A 10,000-nucleotide genomic window follows, 5' to 3' on the forward strand; every position below is an offset into this window, starting at 1 on the left:
AGGACGGAGACGTTGCGACGAACGGATTGGAGCCGCCCGCCGCCACCCCGACCCCGGAGCGAAGCACCCCGCAGAAAAGCCGCTTGAACCGCCGCCGCCAGAAAGACGACCCCCGCCGACGGTCCCCCGCCGTTTTTGGTCGACGCCACACTCCTGCCGCCCGACGGCGGACTCCCACCCGTATCGCTCTCCGACCCGCAACACACGCTCGCTTGACCGCGACCGCTTGACCGGAACACGCCGCCGCACAACGGACCGCCGCGGCCCCTATGCCTTCGCCGCAAAGCGCGAACGGAGCGAACGCTACAGCCCCGTACCGGTTCCTCGCTTCGCGCGGGCACGGCCCGACCGACCCGGTCCTCGGAGCCAATCCTTCTTCCGAAGGTACGGATCCATTTTGCCGACTTCCCTTACCTACATTGATGCCATCGACGAGAGGCTGTACACCTTGGAGACCTGCTGCGGATGGTGGGTACGGACCGACTCGAGAGCTGCGAAAACCGGACCCGGATTTTCCAGGGCCGCCGAAAGCGCACCGGACGCCGCCCGAGCCGCGGCGCTCTACAGGTACCTTTTCCGTATCTCCGGACGAGCCGATTCCACGGACATGGTCCTTTACGAAGAAGAGAGAACTCTTCCCGGGGCTCCCGGCGACGTCTCCGGGCTCGCTTGCGTCACCGCGGTTTCGCCCGGGAAGCGACGGGCGCCGCCGACATCGCTGCCGACAGCGTCGCCACCCCCGGGCCCTCTCCGAGTCCGGGTTCGGGAATATTAACCCGATTCCCTTTCGACGGGAGGCCGGCCGCTTTTTTTTTGTTTGGGCTTTTGATTCGATTCGATTCGATTCGCTTTCCTTTCACCTTTCATAACGGATCCGGCGCCTTTCGGGAAGACTTTCGCCCGCGTCTTAGGACCGACTGACCCGTGCTCGACCGCCGTTGGCACGGAACCCTTCTCCACTTCGGTCTTCGAAGGTCTCGTTCGAATATTTGCTACTACCACCGAGATCTGCACCCGCGGTCGGCTCCACCCGGGCTCGCGCCCTAGGCTTCCGTGCTCGCCGCGGCGCCCTCCTACTCGTCGCGGCATCGTTTCGGCGCGAAAGTTCATCGCTCCTCGCCGCGACGGTCCGGCATCGGTCCGTCGCTCCAGCGCCATCCATTTTTCGGGGCCGGTCGATTCGGCAGGTGAGTTGTTACACACTCCTTAGCGGATTCCGACTTCCGTGGCCACCGTCCTGCTGTCTATATCGACCGACACCCTTTCGGGGATCTCATGGGCGTCGCGTTAGGCACCTTAGCCGGACGTTTGGTTCATCCCACAGCGCCAGTTCTGCTTACCAAAAAGTGGCCCACTTGGCACTCGCATTCGAGGTGACCAACCGCCCAGCGAAGCGTGCTGGCGGCGGCGGCCGGATGGGTCGGCTCCGTCGTTCGGGAGAGTCGGCCCGTTCCACCCGTTCCGAGTTCGAGAGTAGGTCGAGGCCGTGAACGGCCCCGGGGCCTCCAATCGTTCGCTTTACCGGATGGAATTGCGACGATCGAGCGCCAGCTATCCTGAGGGAAACTTCGGAGGGAACCAGCTACTAGACGGCTCGATTGGTCTTTCGCCCCTACACCCGGTTCCGACGATCGATTTGCACGTCAGAGGCGCTTCGGACTTCCACCAGAGTTTCCTCTGGCTTCATCCCGACCGGGCGTGGATCGCCATCTTTCGGGTCCCTGGTCGCTCGCTACGCCAGAGTCGGCCGAGTCGTACTCGGAAAAAGGGGAAACCGACCCGGGGGTGATGCGCCCGCGCGCAGCGCCTAAACTCGACGACAAAATAGGACTAGTTCAAGCCGCGGGATCTCACCGATGGGCGGAAGGAGGATATGGAAGCTGGCGCCCGGCAATTCCCCTTTTTGGATGATGCGCCGGTCCCCTCTCGGGGAGGAGGGAAAAACAACCGCACGTCAGCCACGAGCCCTTCCCTCTCCTATCTCTCTCGGGAAGAGAGAAAAAAGGAAAAGTTGCGGGCACCGCAGCAGCGACGGCGGAAGGCCGAAAACGCCGCGCCGGCGGGATCGGGCACGGCTCGGAGGCGGGTGAGGCGAGGAGAAGACGACGGCACGAGACCGACGACACCCCCCGACGACCCCCGGACGACTTTGCCACGACACCTCTCCCGATCGACGCCCTCCTACACGCTCTCTCGCTTTCGCTTCGCCTTCGGGGTTAGTCAGAGGTGGCCCCTACGACTCGCGAACGGCCAGGACTCCTCGGTCCGTGTTTCAAGACGGGTCGGGTGGGTTGCCGATGCACGTCGCTGACCCGGGGTGGCGGGGCGGCTCGAGTAAAAAAGCGTCGCCGAGCGACCTCTCCGGAAACGGAAACGGGCGCGGGCGGGGTTGCCCCCGACAAGAACCCGAAACGTCGGCGAGGTGCGTGACGGCGAGGCCGCGCCAGTCCTATCCCGCCTCTCATCGCGCACGCGCCCGAGACGGTGGGGCGCCTAAGGAGCGACACACAGAGTGCGTCGCCCGCACGCGACTTCCGGCGGGATCAAAACGGACCGGCTCGCCACGTGTAACGGATCGTGTCAGATTTCCTCCGTTCCCGGCAGAAAGGGGCAGTTACGTTCGCGGGCCCGACGGCCGGTGGCCCCCGACTTCACAAGGTGGGAAGACGGGGGTTTTCAGGGTGATGAAACGCCTGCCGCCTACGGAAAAAAACCCGCGTGTTCGACCTGCACGCCGGGAACGGGGTCGCGACGACGGACCGGAGGGGAAGTGCGTCCGGTGCCGGCCGCGCGGAGGTCGCGCCGAAGCGCCCGCGCCATGATTACGCCGAGCGATGATGAAGGGGACGGGTGCAGCGGAGTCGCGCGCGGAGGGAGCAGGAGGAAAGAAGAAGCGGCGGCGACGGATGCGGCGGGTTAGGGCCCGGCGGCAGCAGCGATCGAGAGGACGAGTCCCCTCCGTCGCAGCCAACCGACGCAGCCACCTACCGACGCCGCGGTCGTCACCACGTTTCCCTTCCCGCTATCCACGCGGCCCGTCTCCTTCGTCGGCGACGCGGGCACAAAAGCTGGAACCGCGGGGAACGAGTCCCCCGCGGACACGACGAACGACGAACCTGTGCCGCGACGGCCTCTCTTTCAAGAACACACATCGAGTTTGGGCTCGAGCCTAGGCAGCACCGGACTGAGTCCCCCCGCGATCGCGGTGAGCGGTCCCACCCGTTTACCCCTGGGCGGTTTCACGTTCTCTTGAACTCTCTCTCCAAAGTTCTTTTCAACTTTCCCTCACGGTACTTGTCGACTATCGGACTCGTCCCGGTATTTAGCCTTGGATGGAGCTTACCACCCGATTTGGGCTGCGTTCCCAAGCAACCCGACTCTCGGATCGAAGGCCGTCGCTCGCCGTCCGCACCGAATGGGCCTGGCACCCGCCGCGGGCGGCCCCGATCGAGGGAACTCCGAACTATGCGAGACGAAAACGAACGGCTGCCTTCGACCCATGCGCCACACGTCCCGAAGCCTTTAACTTGCGACGGGATTCGGCGTTGGGCTTCTCCCGGTTCACTCGCCGTTACTAAGGGAATCCCGGTTGGTTTCTTTTCCTCCGCTTAGCGATATGCTTAAGTTCAGCGGGTCGTCTCGTCCGAGCCGAGGGCGGCGGTTTTTAGTAGAGTGTGGTGTTTGGAGGAGAGGAATCTCGATCGGTACCCTCCGTGTGACGACGGCTGGCCGATATAGCGCCCGTCCGACCGAAAATGAAGAAGCCAACAATTAAAAAAAAGCGTGGGTCCTCCCCATCCGACGTTGCGTTGCCTACGACGCGGCCACCTTTTTACGGTGCGACGGCCGTGCTCGTCGCGCTGCTCGAGGCGTCGCTGAGAGACACCTTCATGAGGCAGAGAGCGAGACGAGCAGGCGGCGCTTACGTCGGCAGTCGGTTAGGTCGGTACTTTTTTTTTTGGTCTCCCTTCGGCTGCTTTCGGACAGACTCCTCCTGCTCCTCCTCCACAGTGTTTCTTCACGCGGTCGAAAAGGGAAAAGACTCCGCGGTCTGCCAGCGGGAGACGAAGGAGGAGGCCGGAGAGGGTTTTAAAAAAAAAAAAAGACATTGAAAGGAGTCAATTCTTTTTTTATTTTTCTTCCCCCTCGTCACTCGCTCCTGCGACGTCCCGGTTACCACCGTGCCGAGGACCGGGCGGGCACGGGGACGGCAAGATGTCGTTTCGTTAACGGAGAAAGACATGTAACGTTCCGCCTCTCGACCGGACGTGGCCCCGAGACAAGGGATCTCGGGGCCGCAATGTGCGTTCGAGGTGTCGATGTTCACTGAGTCCTGCAATTCGCATCAGTTATCGCGGCTGGCCGCGCTCTTCATCGACGGACGAGCCGAGTGATCCCCCGTCCAGGGTTCAGCACTTGGTTTTTTTATATTAGTTTTTGTTTATATAGATTTAGTAGTGTGCGAGGAGGTCTGCGAGGAGGCGTGACGGCATTGCAATGTCGCGAGTAGTTTGTTTTTTTAGCTAGCGGCGGTGGCACAGCGGCTGCAAAAAAACAAAAAAAACGATAAAGCGGCGACAAGGCAAAGAAGAAGCGGCCATCACTTGCGGTGGGCGAAAAACAAACAGGTGGTAAGACGCGGAAGCAAGCAAGAAGAGCTGGGGCTTTAAAAACCTCCGCGTCACCACAAATCTATCTCTCGCTCCGCCTTTTATAGGTTTGTTTGCGCGCATTCGAGGCGTTGACGCCGACAGACAGAGGAGGTAGGCCGGAAAACAACAAACCAGTCTCGAACGGGAAAACGGTAATGATCCTTCCGCAGGTTCACCTACGGAAACCTTGTTACGACTTTTACTTCCTCTAAACGATCGGGTTCGGTCGTCTTCTCCAGGCATCGAACGCCGAGGCGTAGATGCACGAGTGTCGTGACGGACACGTCGCGCACTGCCCGGCGGCGTCGTCGGCCAGATCCGAGGACCTCACCGGACCGTTCGATCGGTAGTAGCGACGGGCGGGTGTGTACAAAGGGCAGGGACGTGATCGACGCGGGCTGTTGACCCGCGCCTACCGGGAATTCCTCGTTCACGGGGTTGGTTACAGGCCCCGATCCCTATCACGGGAGGTGGTTCAGAGGTTTCCCAACCCTCTCGGGCCGGGGCGAAGTCCCCGCTGATACCTCCAGTGTAGCGCGCGTGCGGCCCCCGGACATCTAAGGGCATCACAGACCTGTTATCGCTCCGCCTCGTGTGGCTTTCTGCCACCCGTCCCTCTAAGAAGTGCGTGAGAAAACCGACCCGGACCCGAGCGCCACGGAGGACGCCGAGCCCGCCGTAAAAATCACTGACATCGGCGCACTAGTTAGCAGGCCGGAGTCTCGTTCGTTATCGGAATCAACCAGACGGATCGCTCCACCAACTAAGAACGGCCATGCACCACCACCCACCGAATCGAGAAAGAGCTATCGATCTGTCAATCCTACCGGTGTCCGGACCGGGTGAGTTTTCCCGTGTTGAGTCAAATTAAGCCGCAGGCTCCACTCCTGGTGGTGCCCTTCCGTCAATTCCTTTAAGTTTCAGCTTTGCAACCATACTCCCCCCGGAACCGAACTCTGGTTTCCCGCAGGCTACCCGCCGGGTCATGGAAGCGAACGCCGGCGGATCGCCGGTCGGCATCGTTTACGGTCGGAACTACGACGGTATCTGATCGTCTTCGAACCTCCGACTTTCGCTCTTGATCGAGGAAAACGTGCTTGCCACACGCCATCGCTGCAGTTCGTCTTGCGACGATCCAAGAATTTCACCTCTAACGTCGCAATACGAGTGGCCCCGACCGCTCCCTTCGATCATTGCCTCGCCGTAGACGGAGACCGACAGACGTAGACGAGGCCTCTTCCATCATTCCATGCTTATCGTATGCAAGCTTGAACAGCCCGCTCTGAGCACTCTAATTTTTTCAAAGTGAACGTACCGGCCGCCGCGGACACTCGGTTAAGAGCACCCTTGGAGGAGAAACCGCCGACCGCAACACGCGCGCAGACAAGACACGAAGCAGGGACTCGGAGCGGACCGGGGGTTCAAAAAAAAAGAGGAACGCGCGGAAAGGGAGAGGGAGAGAAGCGCGGGGGTCAGAGTGCGGGGATGCGAATGAACGCACCCAAACACACACACGTAGCACCCCCCCGTTAGACTACTCCCGGAACCGAACCGACGACCACTTGTTTTTTTTTCCCGGATCCCGATCACGACCTCCTCGTCCACCTCGCCGGCAGGACCGCGTGGCGGGTATGCTAGCGGTTGACACCGGCGGAAAGGGCCGGGAATGCGAACGGACGACCAAAGTCAACGACGGACGATGGCGCCGCCGCCCCGGGGCCGCTTGCGCGACCACGAACCCGAGTTCGGACTACGAGCTTTTTAACCGCAACAACTTTAATATACGCTACCGGAGCTGGAATTACCGCGGCTGCTGGCACCAGACTTGCCCTCGGTTGGTCCTCGTTAACGGATTTGAAGTGTACTCATTCCGATCGCGGGGCCTCGACAGAGTCCCGCGTCGTTATTTTTCGTCACTACCTCCCCGTGCCGGGAGTGGGTAATTTGCGCGCCTGCTGCCTTCCTTGGATGTGGTAGCCGTTTCGCATGCTCCCTCTCCGGACTCGAACCCCGATTCCCCGTTACCCGTAGTAACCACGGTAGGCACTTAACCGACCGTCGACAGTTGATAGGGCGGACCCTCGAGAGACCCGTCGCCGGGCGTGAAAGCTCGTGCGATCGACCAGTGAGTTATCCAGAGTCACCAAAGCGGAGCGCGCCGCCCTATGAGCCCCGCCACCGAACGGACCCGCGAGCGGGAACGCCGACGACGGGAGGACGGAATGACGCGCATCGGTCTCAGTCTAATATGTAGCGCCGCGACCCGGAACGGCCGACGCGGGTGCCAGCGCGCGAGGCGTGGCGACGACGGCGCGCCGACCGATCGCGGCCTGTGTCCACATGTATTAGCTCTAGAATTGCCACAGTTATCCATCGCCTCCGAGGAGGAATACGGTCCCGAGGATTAGGTCCGGTTCCTGAGCCATTCGCGGTTTCGCCCGTTCTAATGCGTGGCGTGAACTTACACTTGCATGGCTTAAGCTTTGAGACAAGCATATGACTACTGGCAGGATCAACCAGGTATCGTTGGAATTTGGGACTTTGTTTCGACAGAACGACAGACCGACCGACCGACCGACCGACATAAGACAGACAACTACAACGACGGGCACGTGTTTATTTATTTTTCGAGGGGGTTCGCCGTCAGAAGAAGCGCGCTGCCCGCGCTGATGGCCTCTTTTTTTGTTTCTCCCCTGACTTGGACCGAGACCGAGACTCAAAGAACGAAAGCGACCAACGTCGACAACAACAACGACAACGGCACCCTTGACAGCGATACATACGACAAACGACAAGCAGCACGACGGCAGTGCACACGGACATCGAGGGTCAAGGTGCAGACTGAACTCGCCGAGGTCGTCGTCATCGTGGTCGCCATCGATTCCGTCTCGTCGTCGTCGTCGTCAACGTCCACGTCACAGCCGGCCGAGAAGAGAGAACAGACGACAGCGTCGACAACAACAACATCGACAACGGCAACCCTTGACAGCGATACATACGACAAACGACAAACAGCACGACGGCAGTGCACACGGACATCGGAGGTCAAGGTGCAGACTGGAATCGTCGAGGTCGTCGTCATCGTGGTCGCCATCGATGCCGTCTCGTCGTCGTCGTCGTCGTCTTCGTCGTCGTCGTCGTCATCAACGTACCAACCGACCGAGACGAGAGAGCAAGCAACAACGTCGACAACAACAACGACAACGGCACCCTTGACAGCGATACATACGACAAACGACAAACAGCACGACGGCAGTGCACACGGACATCGGAGGTCAAGGTGCAGACTGAACTCGTCGAGGTCGTCGTCATCGTGGTCGCCATCGATGCCGTCTCGTCGTCGTCGTCGTCTCCGTCGTCGTCGTCGTCGTCGCCAACGTCAACGTCAACATCACAGCCGTCATCGGGGAGGAGCTGGACCAGGGCAGCGGCGGCGTAAATTTTCCCGTCACCTTCGTCGTCGCCTTCGTCGACCGACCGACCGACCGGCGTCGTGTTCGTGCTCGGAAAACCGAGGAGAGACAACGTGGCACATGGCGCGTTCTCGCAAGCGGCTCCTCGGTCCGATTTTTTTGGGCGGCTTTTTCGAGCTTTTTTTTTTTTTTTCTCACCCTTTCGTCCGTGCGACGGCGAACGTTAGGGGAAAAAAAAAAAAAAAAAAAAAAACGACAACAACGCGGCGGACCGGGCGAACAACATCGTCGACACACACGACATTGACGACCGGTCCCCCTTTTCACAATCGCATCGAGATAAAAACGAACGAGTCCGATTCGAGCACCCGAGTCGCGAGCGGGAGGACTGTCGGTGCAAGTATCGATCACTGACGTGAGCGCTTCGCCGGACAGAGGATGGCTCATCCGGCAGCCGGTGCAAATCGACGGTATGGGAAGAACGAACAAGAAGAGCAACGACTTGATCGGCGGCTTGGGAACTGCGGACGGTGAAAACGGGTTAATCGACTGCGACCACGACTGCTCGATCGATCTTCTTTGGCGCTAACAAAGGTGGAGGTGGCGCAAGAAGGGACTAGCGCTATCACCGTCCACGTATCAGAAGATGCGGCGGCAGACGTCGACGCTTATGCGTTGTCGGACGAGAAGTCGCTGCAGCACGTGTACCGCGAGCGGGACGTCCAAGGTTTTGCCAGACGGAAAGAAATCGGGTGTCAGCGAACGTTCACACGGCTGTGAGATCGGACGCTGACAGGAGTAGGAGGCGGCAGGCAGGCGGCGGTTACGGCGGCGGCGCCTGCTGCTGCTCATCCTCCTGTTTGCTGCGGCGACTTCCAGGACGGGAGAGCATCGAACAACGTACGTATGGTTACAAGGGGATCAGGATCTACATAGTGCATCCCCCGCGGCTATTTTTGTTTGTTTGTTCGCTCGTTCGTTAATTCGTTCGTTCGTTCGTTCGTTCGTTACAATGTACGTTTTTCCGTTCGACGGCGGCAGAGAGCGGCGGCGTTTCTCCCTAATCCGGAGGATTTATCGGTCGCACAGCGATGGGTCGTTCGGCCGATCATCGAAAGATTCGCAGGTAGTGGTTGAATGGCAGAACGGCAGCAACAACAGCGGCGGCTGAGAGCGGCGAACGCTGAGGCGGAAGCAGAAGCTGCAGCAAACGTATCGGCTAAACATGGTGGACATAGATATGGCTGACGACGCGGGTACCACGACGACTATGGAACCAGGAAAAGGAGCCGTTAGTTGTTCCAACATATCGTTCGACACGTCGAGCAGCCCTAGGTCCACGGAGAAGCACACACACGTACCACGTATTATAACCTAACGACGATGAGCGGGCGCACGGTTGGCAGGAACGAAGGCGGCGGATCAAAACAAGTTGGAGCGCGGCGACAGCGATAACGGTGACAGCCCTAGGCGGCGGAGATGCCACTTTCTGACGCCTTTGCGACAAGCCCGTAGAGACGTTCCGGACCACCACGAGGCAAAGAGTCGCTGCTCCGACGAACCGACACACCAAAGTGTGCTTCCTACCGAACATGTTTTATAAAACTTTCAAACTGGAAAACCCCAGAAATTGGTGTTGGTATTCGTCCAGACCCACCTCCGACACCTGAAAATGGTGGTCAAAAAAAACGTCGATTATACGAAGCGACATTTCTGGTCGGCGATTTTCCAGTTTTACGCCTACTGCCACATGGGGATGTCGGTAGGCGTCGCAAAGTGCCTTCTCGACGCCTAGGCACACCAGGACTTTGTCATTTTTTTCCCCTCGACATTCCTGGTCCGGTCTATTCCGATTTTACACCTACCGCCATGTGGGGGTGGCAGTAGGCGTCGAAAAGTGCCTTCTCGACCGCTAGCGACACCACTACTTTATCG

At 59.8% G+C, this 10,000-nt stretch overlaps 2 non-coding genes and 1 pseudogene across 2 annotated transcripts in view; all 3 read right to left on the reverse strand.

Moving 5' to 3' along the window:
- The window catches only part of LOC145275139 (large subunit ribosomal RNA), a 5,732-nt gene extending 2,075 nt beyond the window's left edge, over nucleotides 1-3,657 (reverse strand). The window contains exon 1 of the ribosomal RNA XR_013867064.1: nucleotides 1-3,657. This exon is cut by the window's left edge and continues 2,075 nt beyond it. This is a non-coding gene — a ribosomal RNA (large subunit ribosomal RNA).
- A 595-nt stretch (nucleotides 3,658-4,252) lies between these two features.
- On the reverse strand, nucleotides 4,253-4,410 carry LOC145275141 (5.8S ribosomal RNA). The gene has a single exon (XR_013867065.1). It is a non-coding gene; the product is annotated as a 5.8S ribosomal RNA (ribosomal RNA).
- A 395-nt stretch (nucleotides 4,411-4,805) lies between these two features.
- On the reverse strand, nucleotides 4,806-7,175 carry LOC145275143 (small subunit ribosomal RNA; annotated as a pseudogene).
- Between the last annotated feature and the right edge of the window lie 2,825 nt (nucleotides 7,176-10,000).

The sequence above is a fragment of the Euprymna scolopes genome, unplaced genomic scaffold, assembly GCF_053919585.1.
Source record: "Euprymna scolopes isolate OS-2025 unplaced genomic scaffold, ASM5391958v1 sca615, whole genome shotgun sequence".
NCBI classification, from domain to species: Eukaryota; Metazoa; Mollusca; class Cephalopoda; order Sepiida; family Sepiolidae; genus Euprymna; species Euprymna scolopes.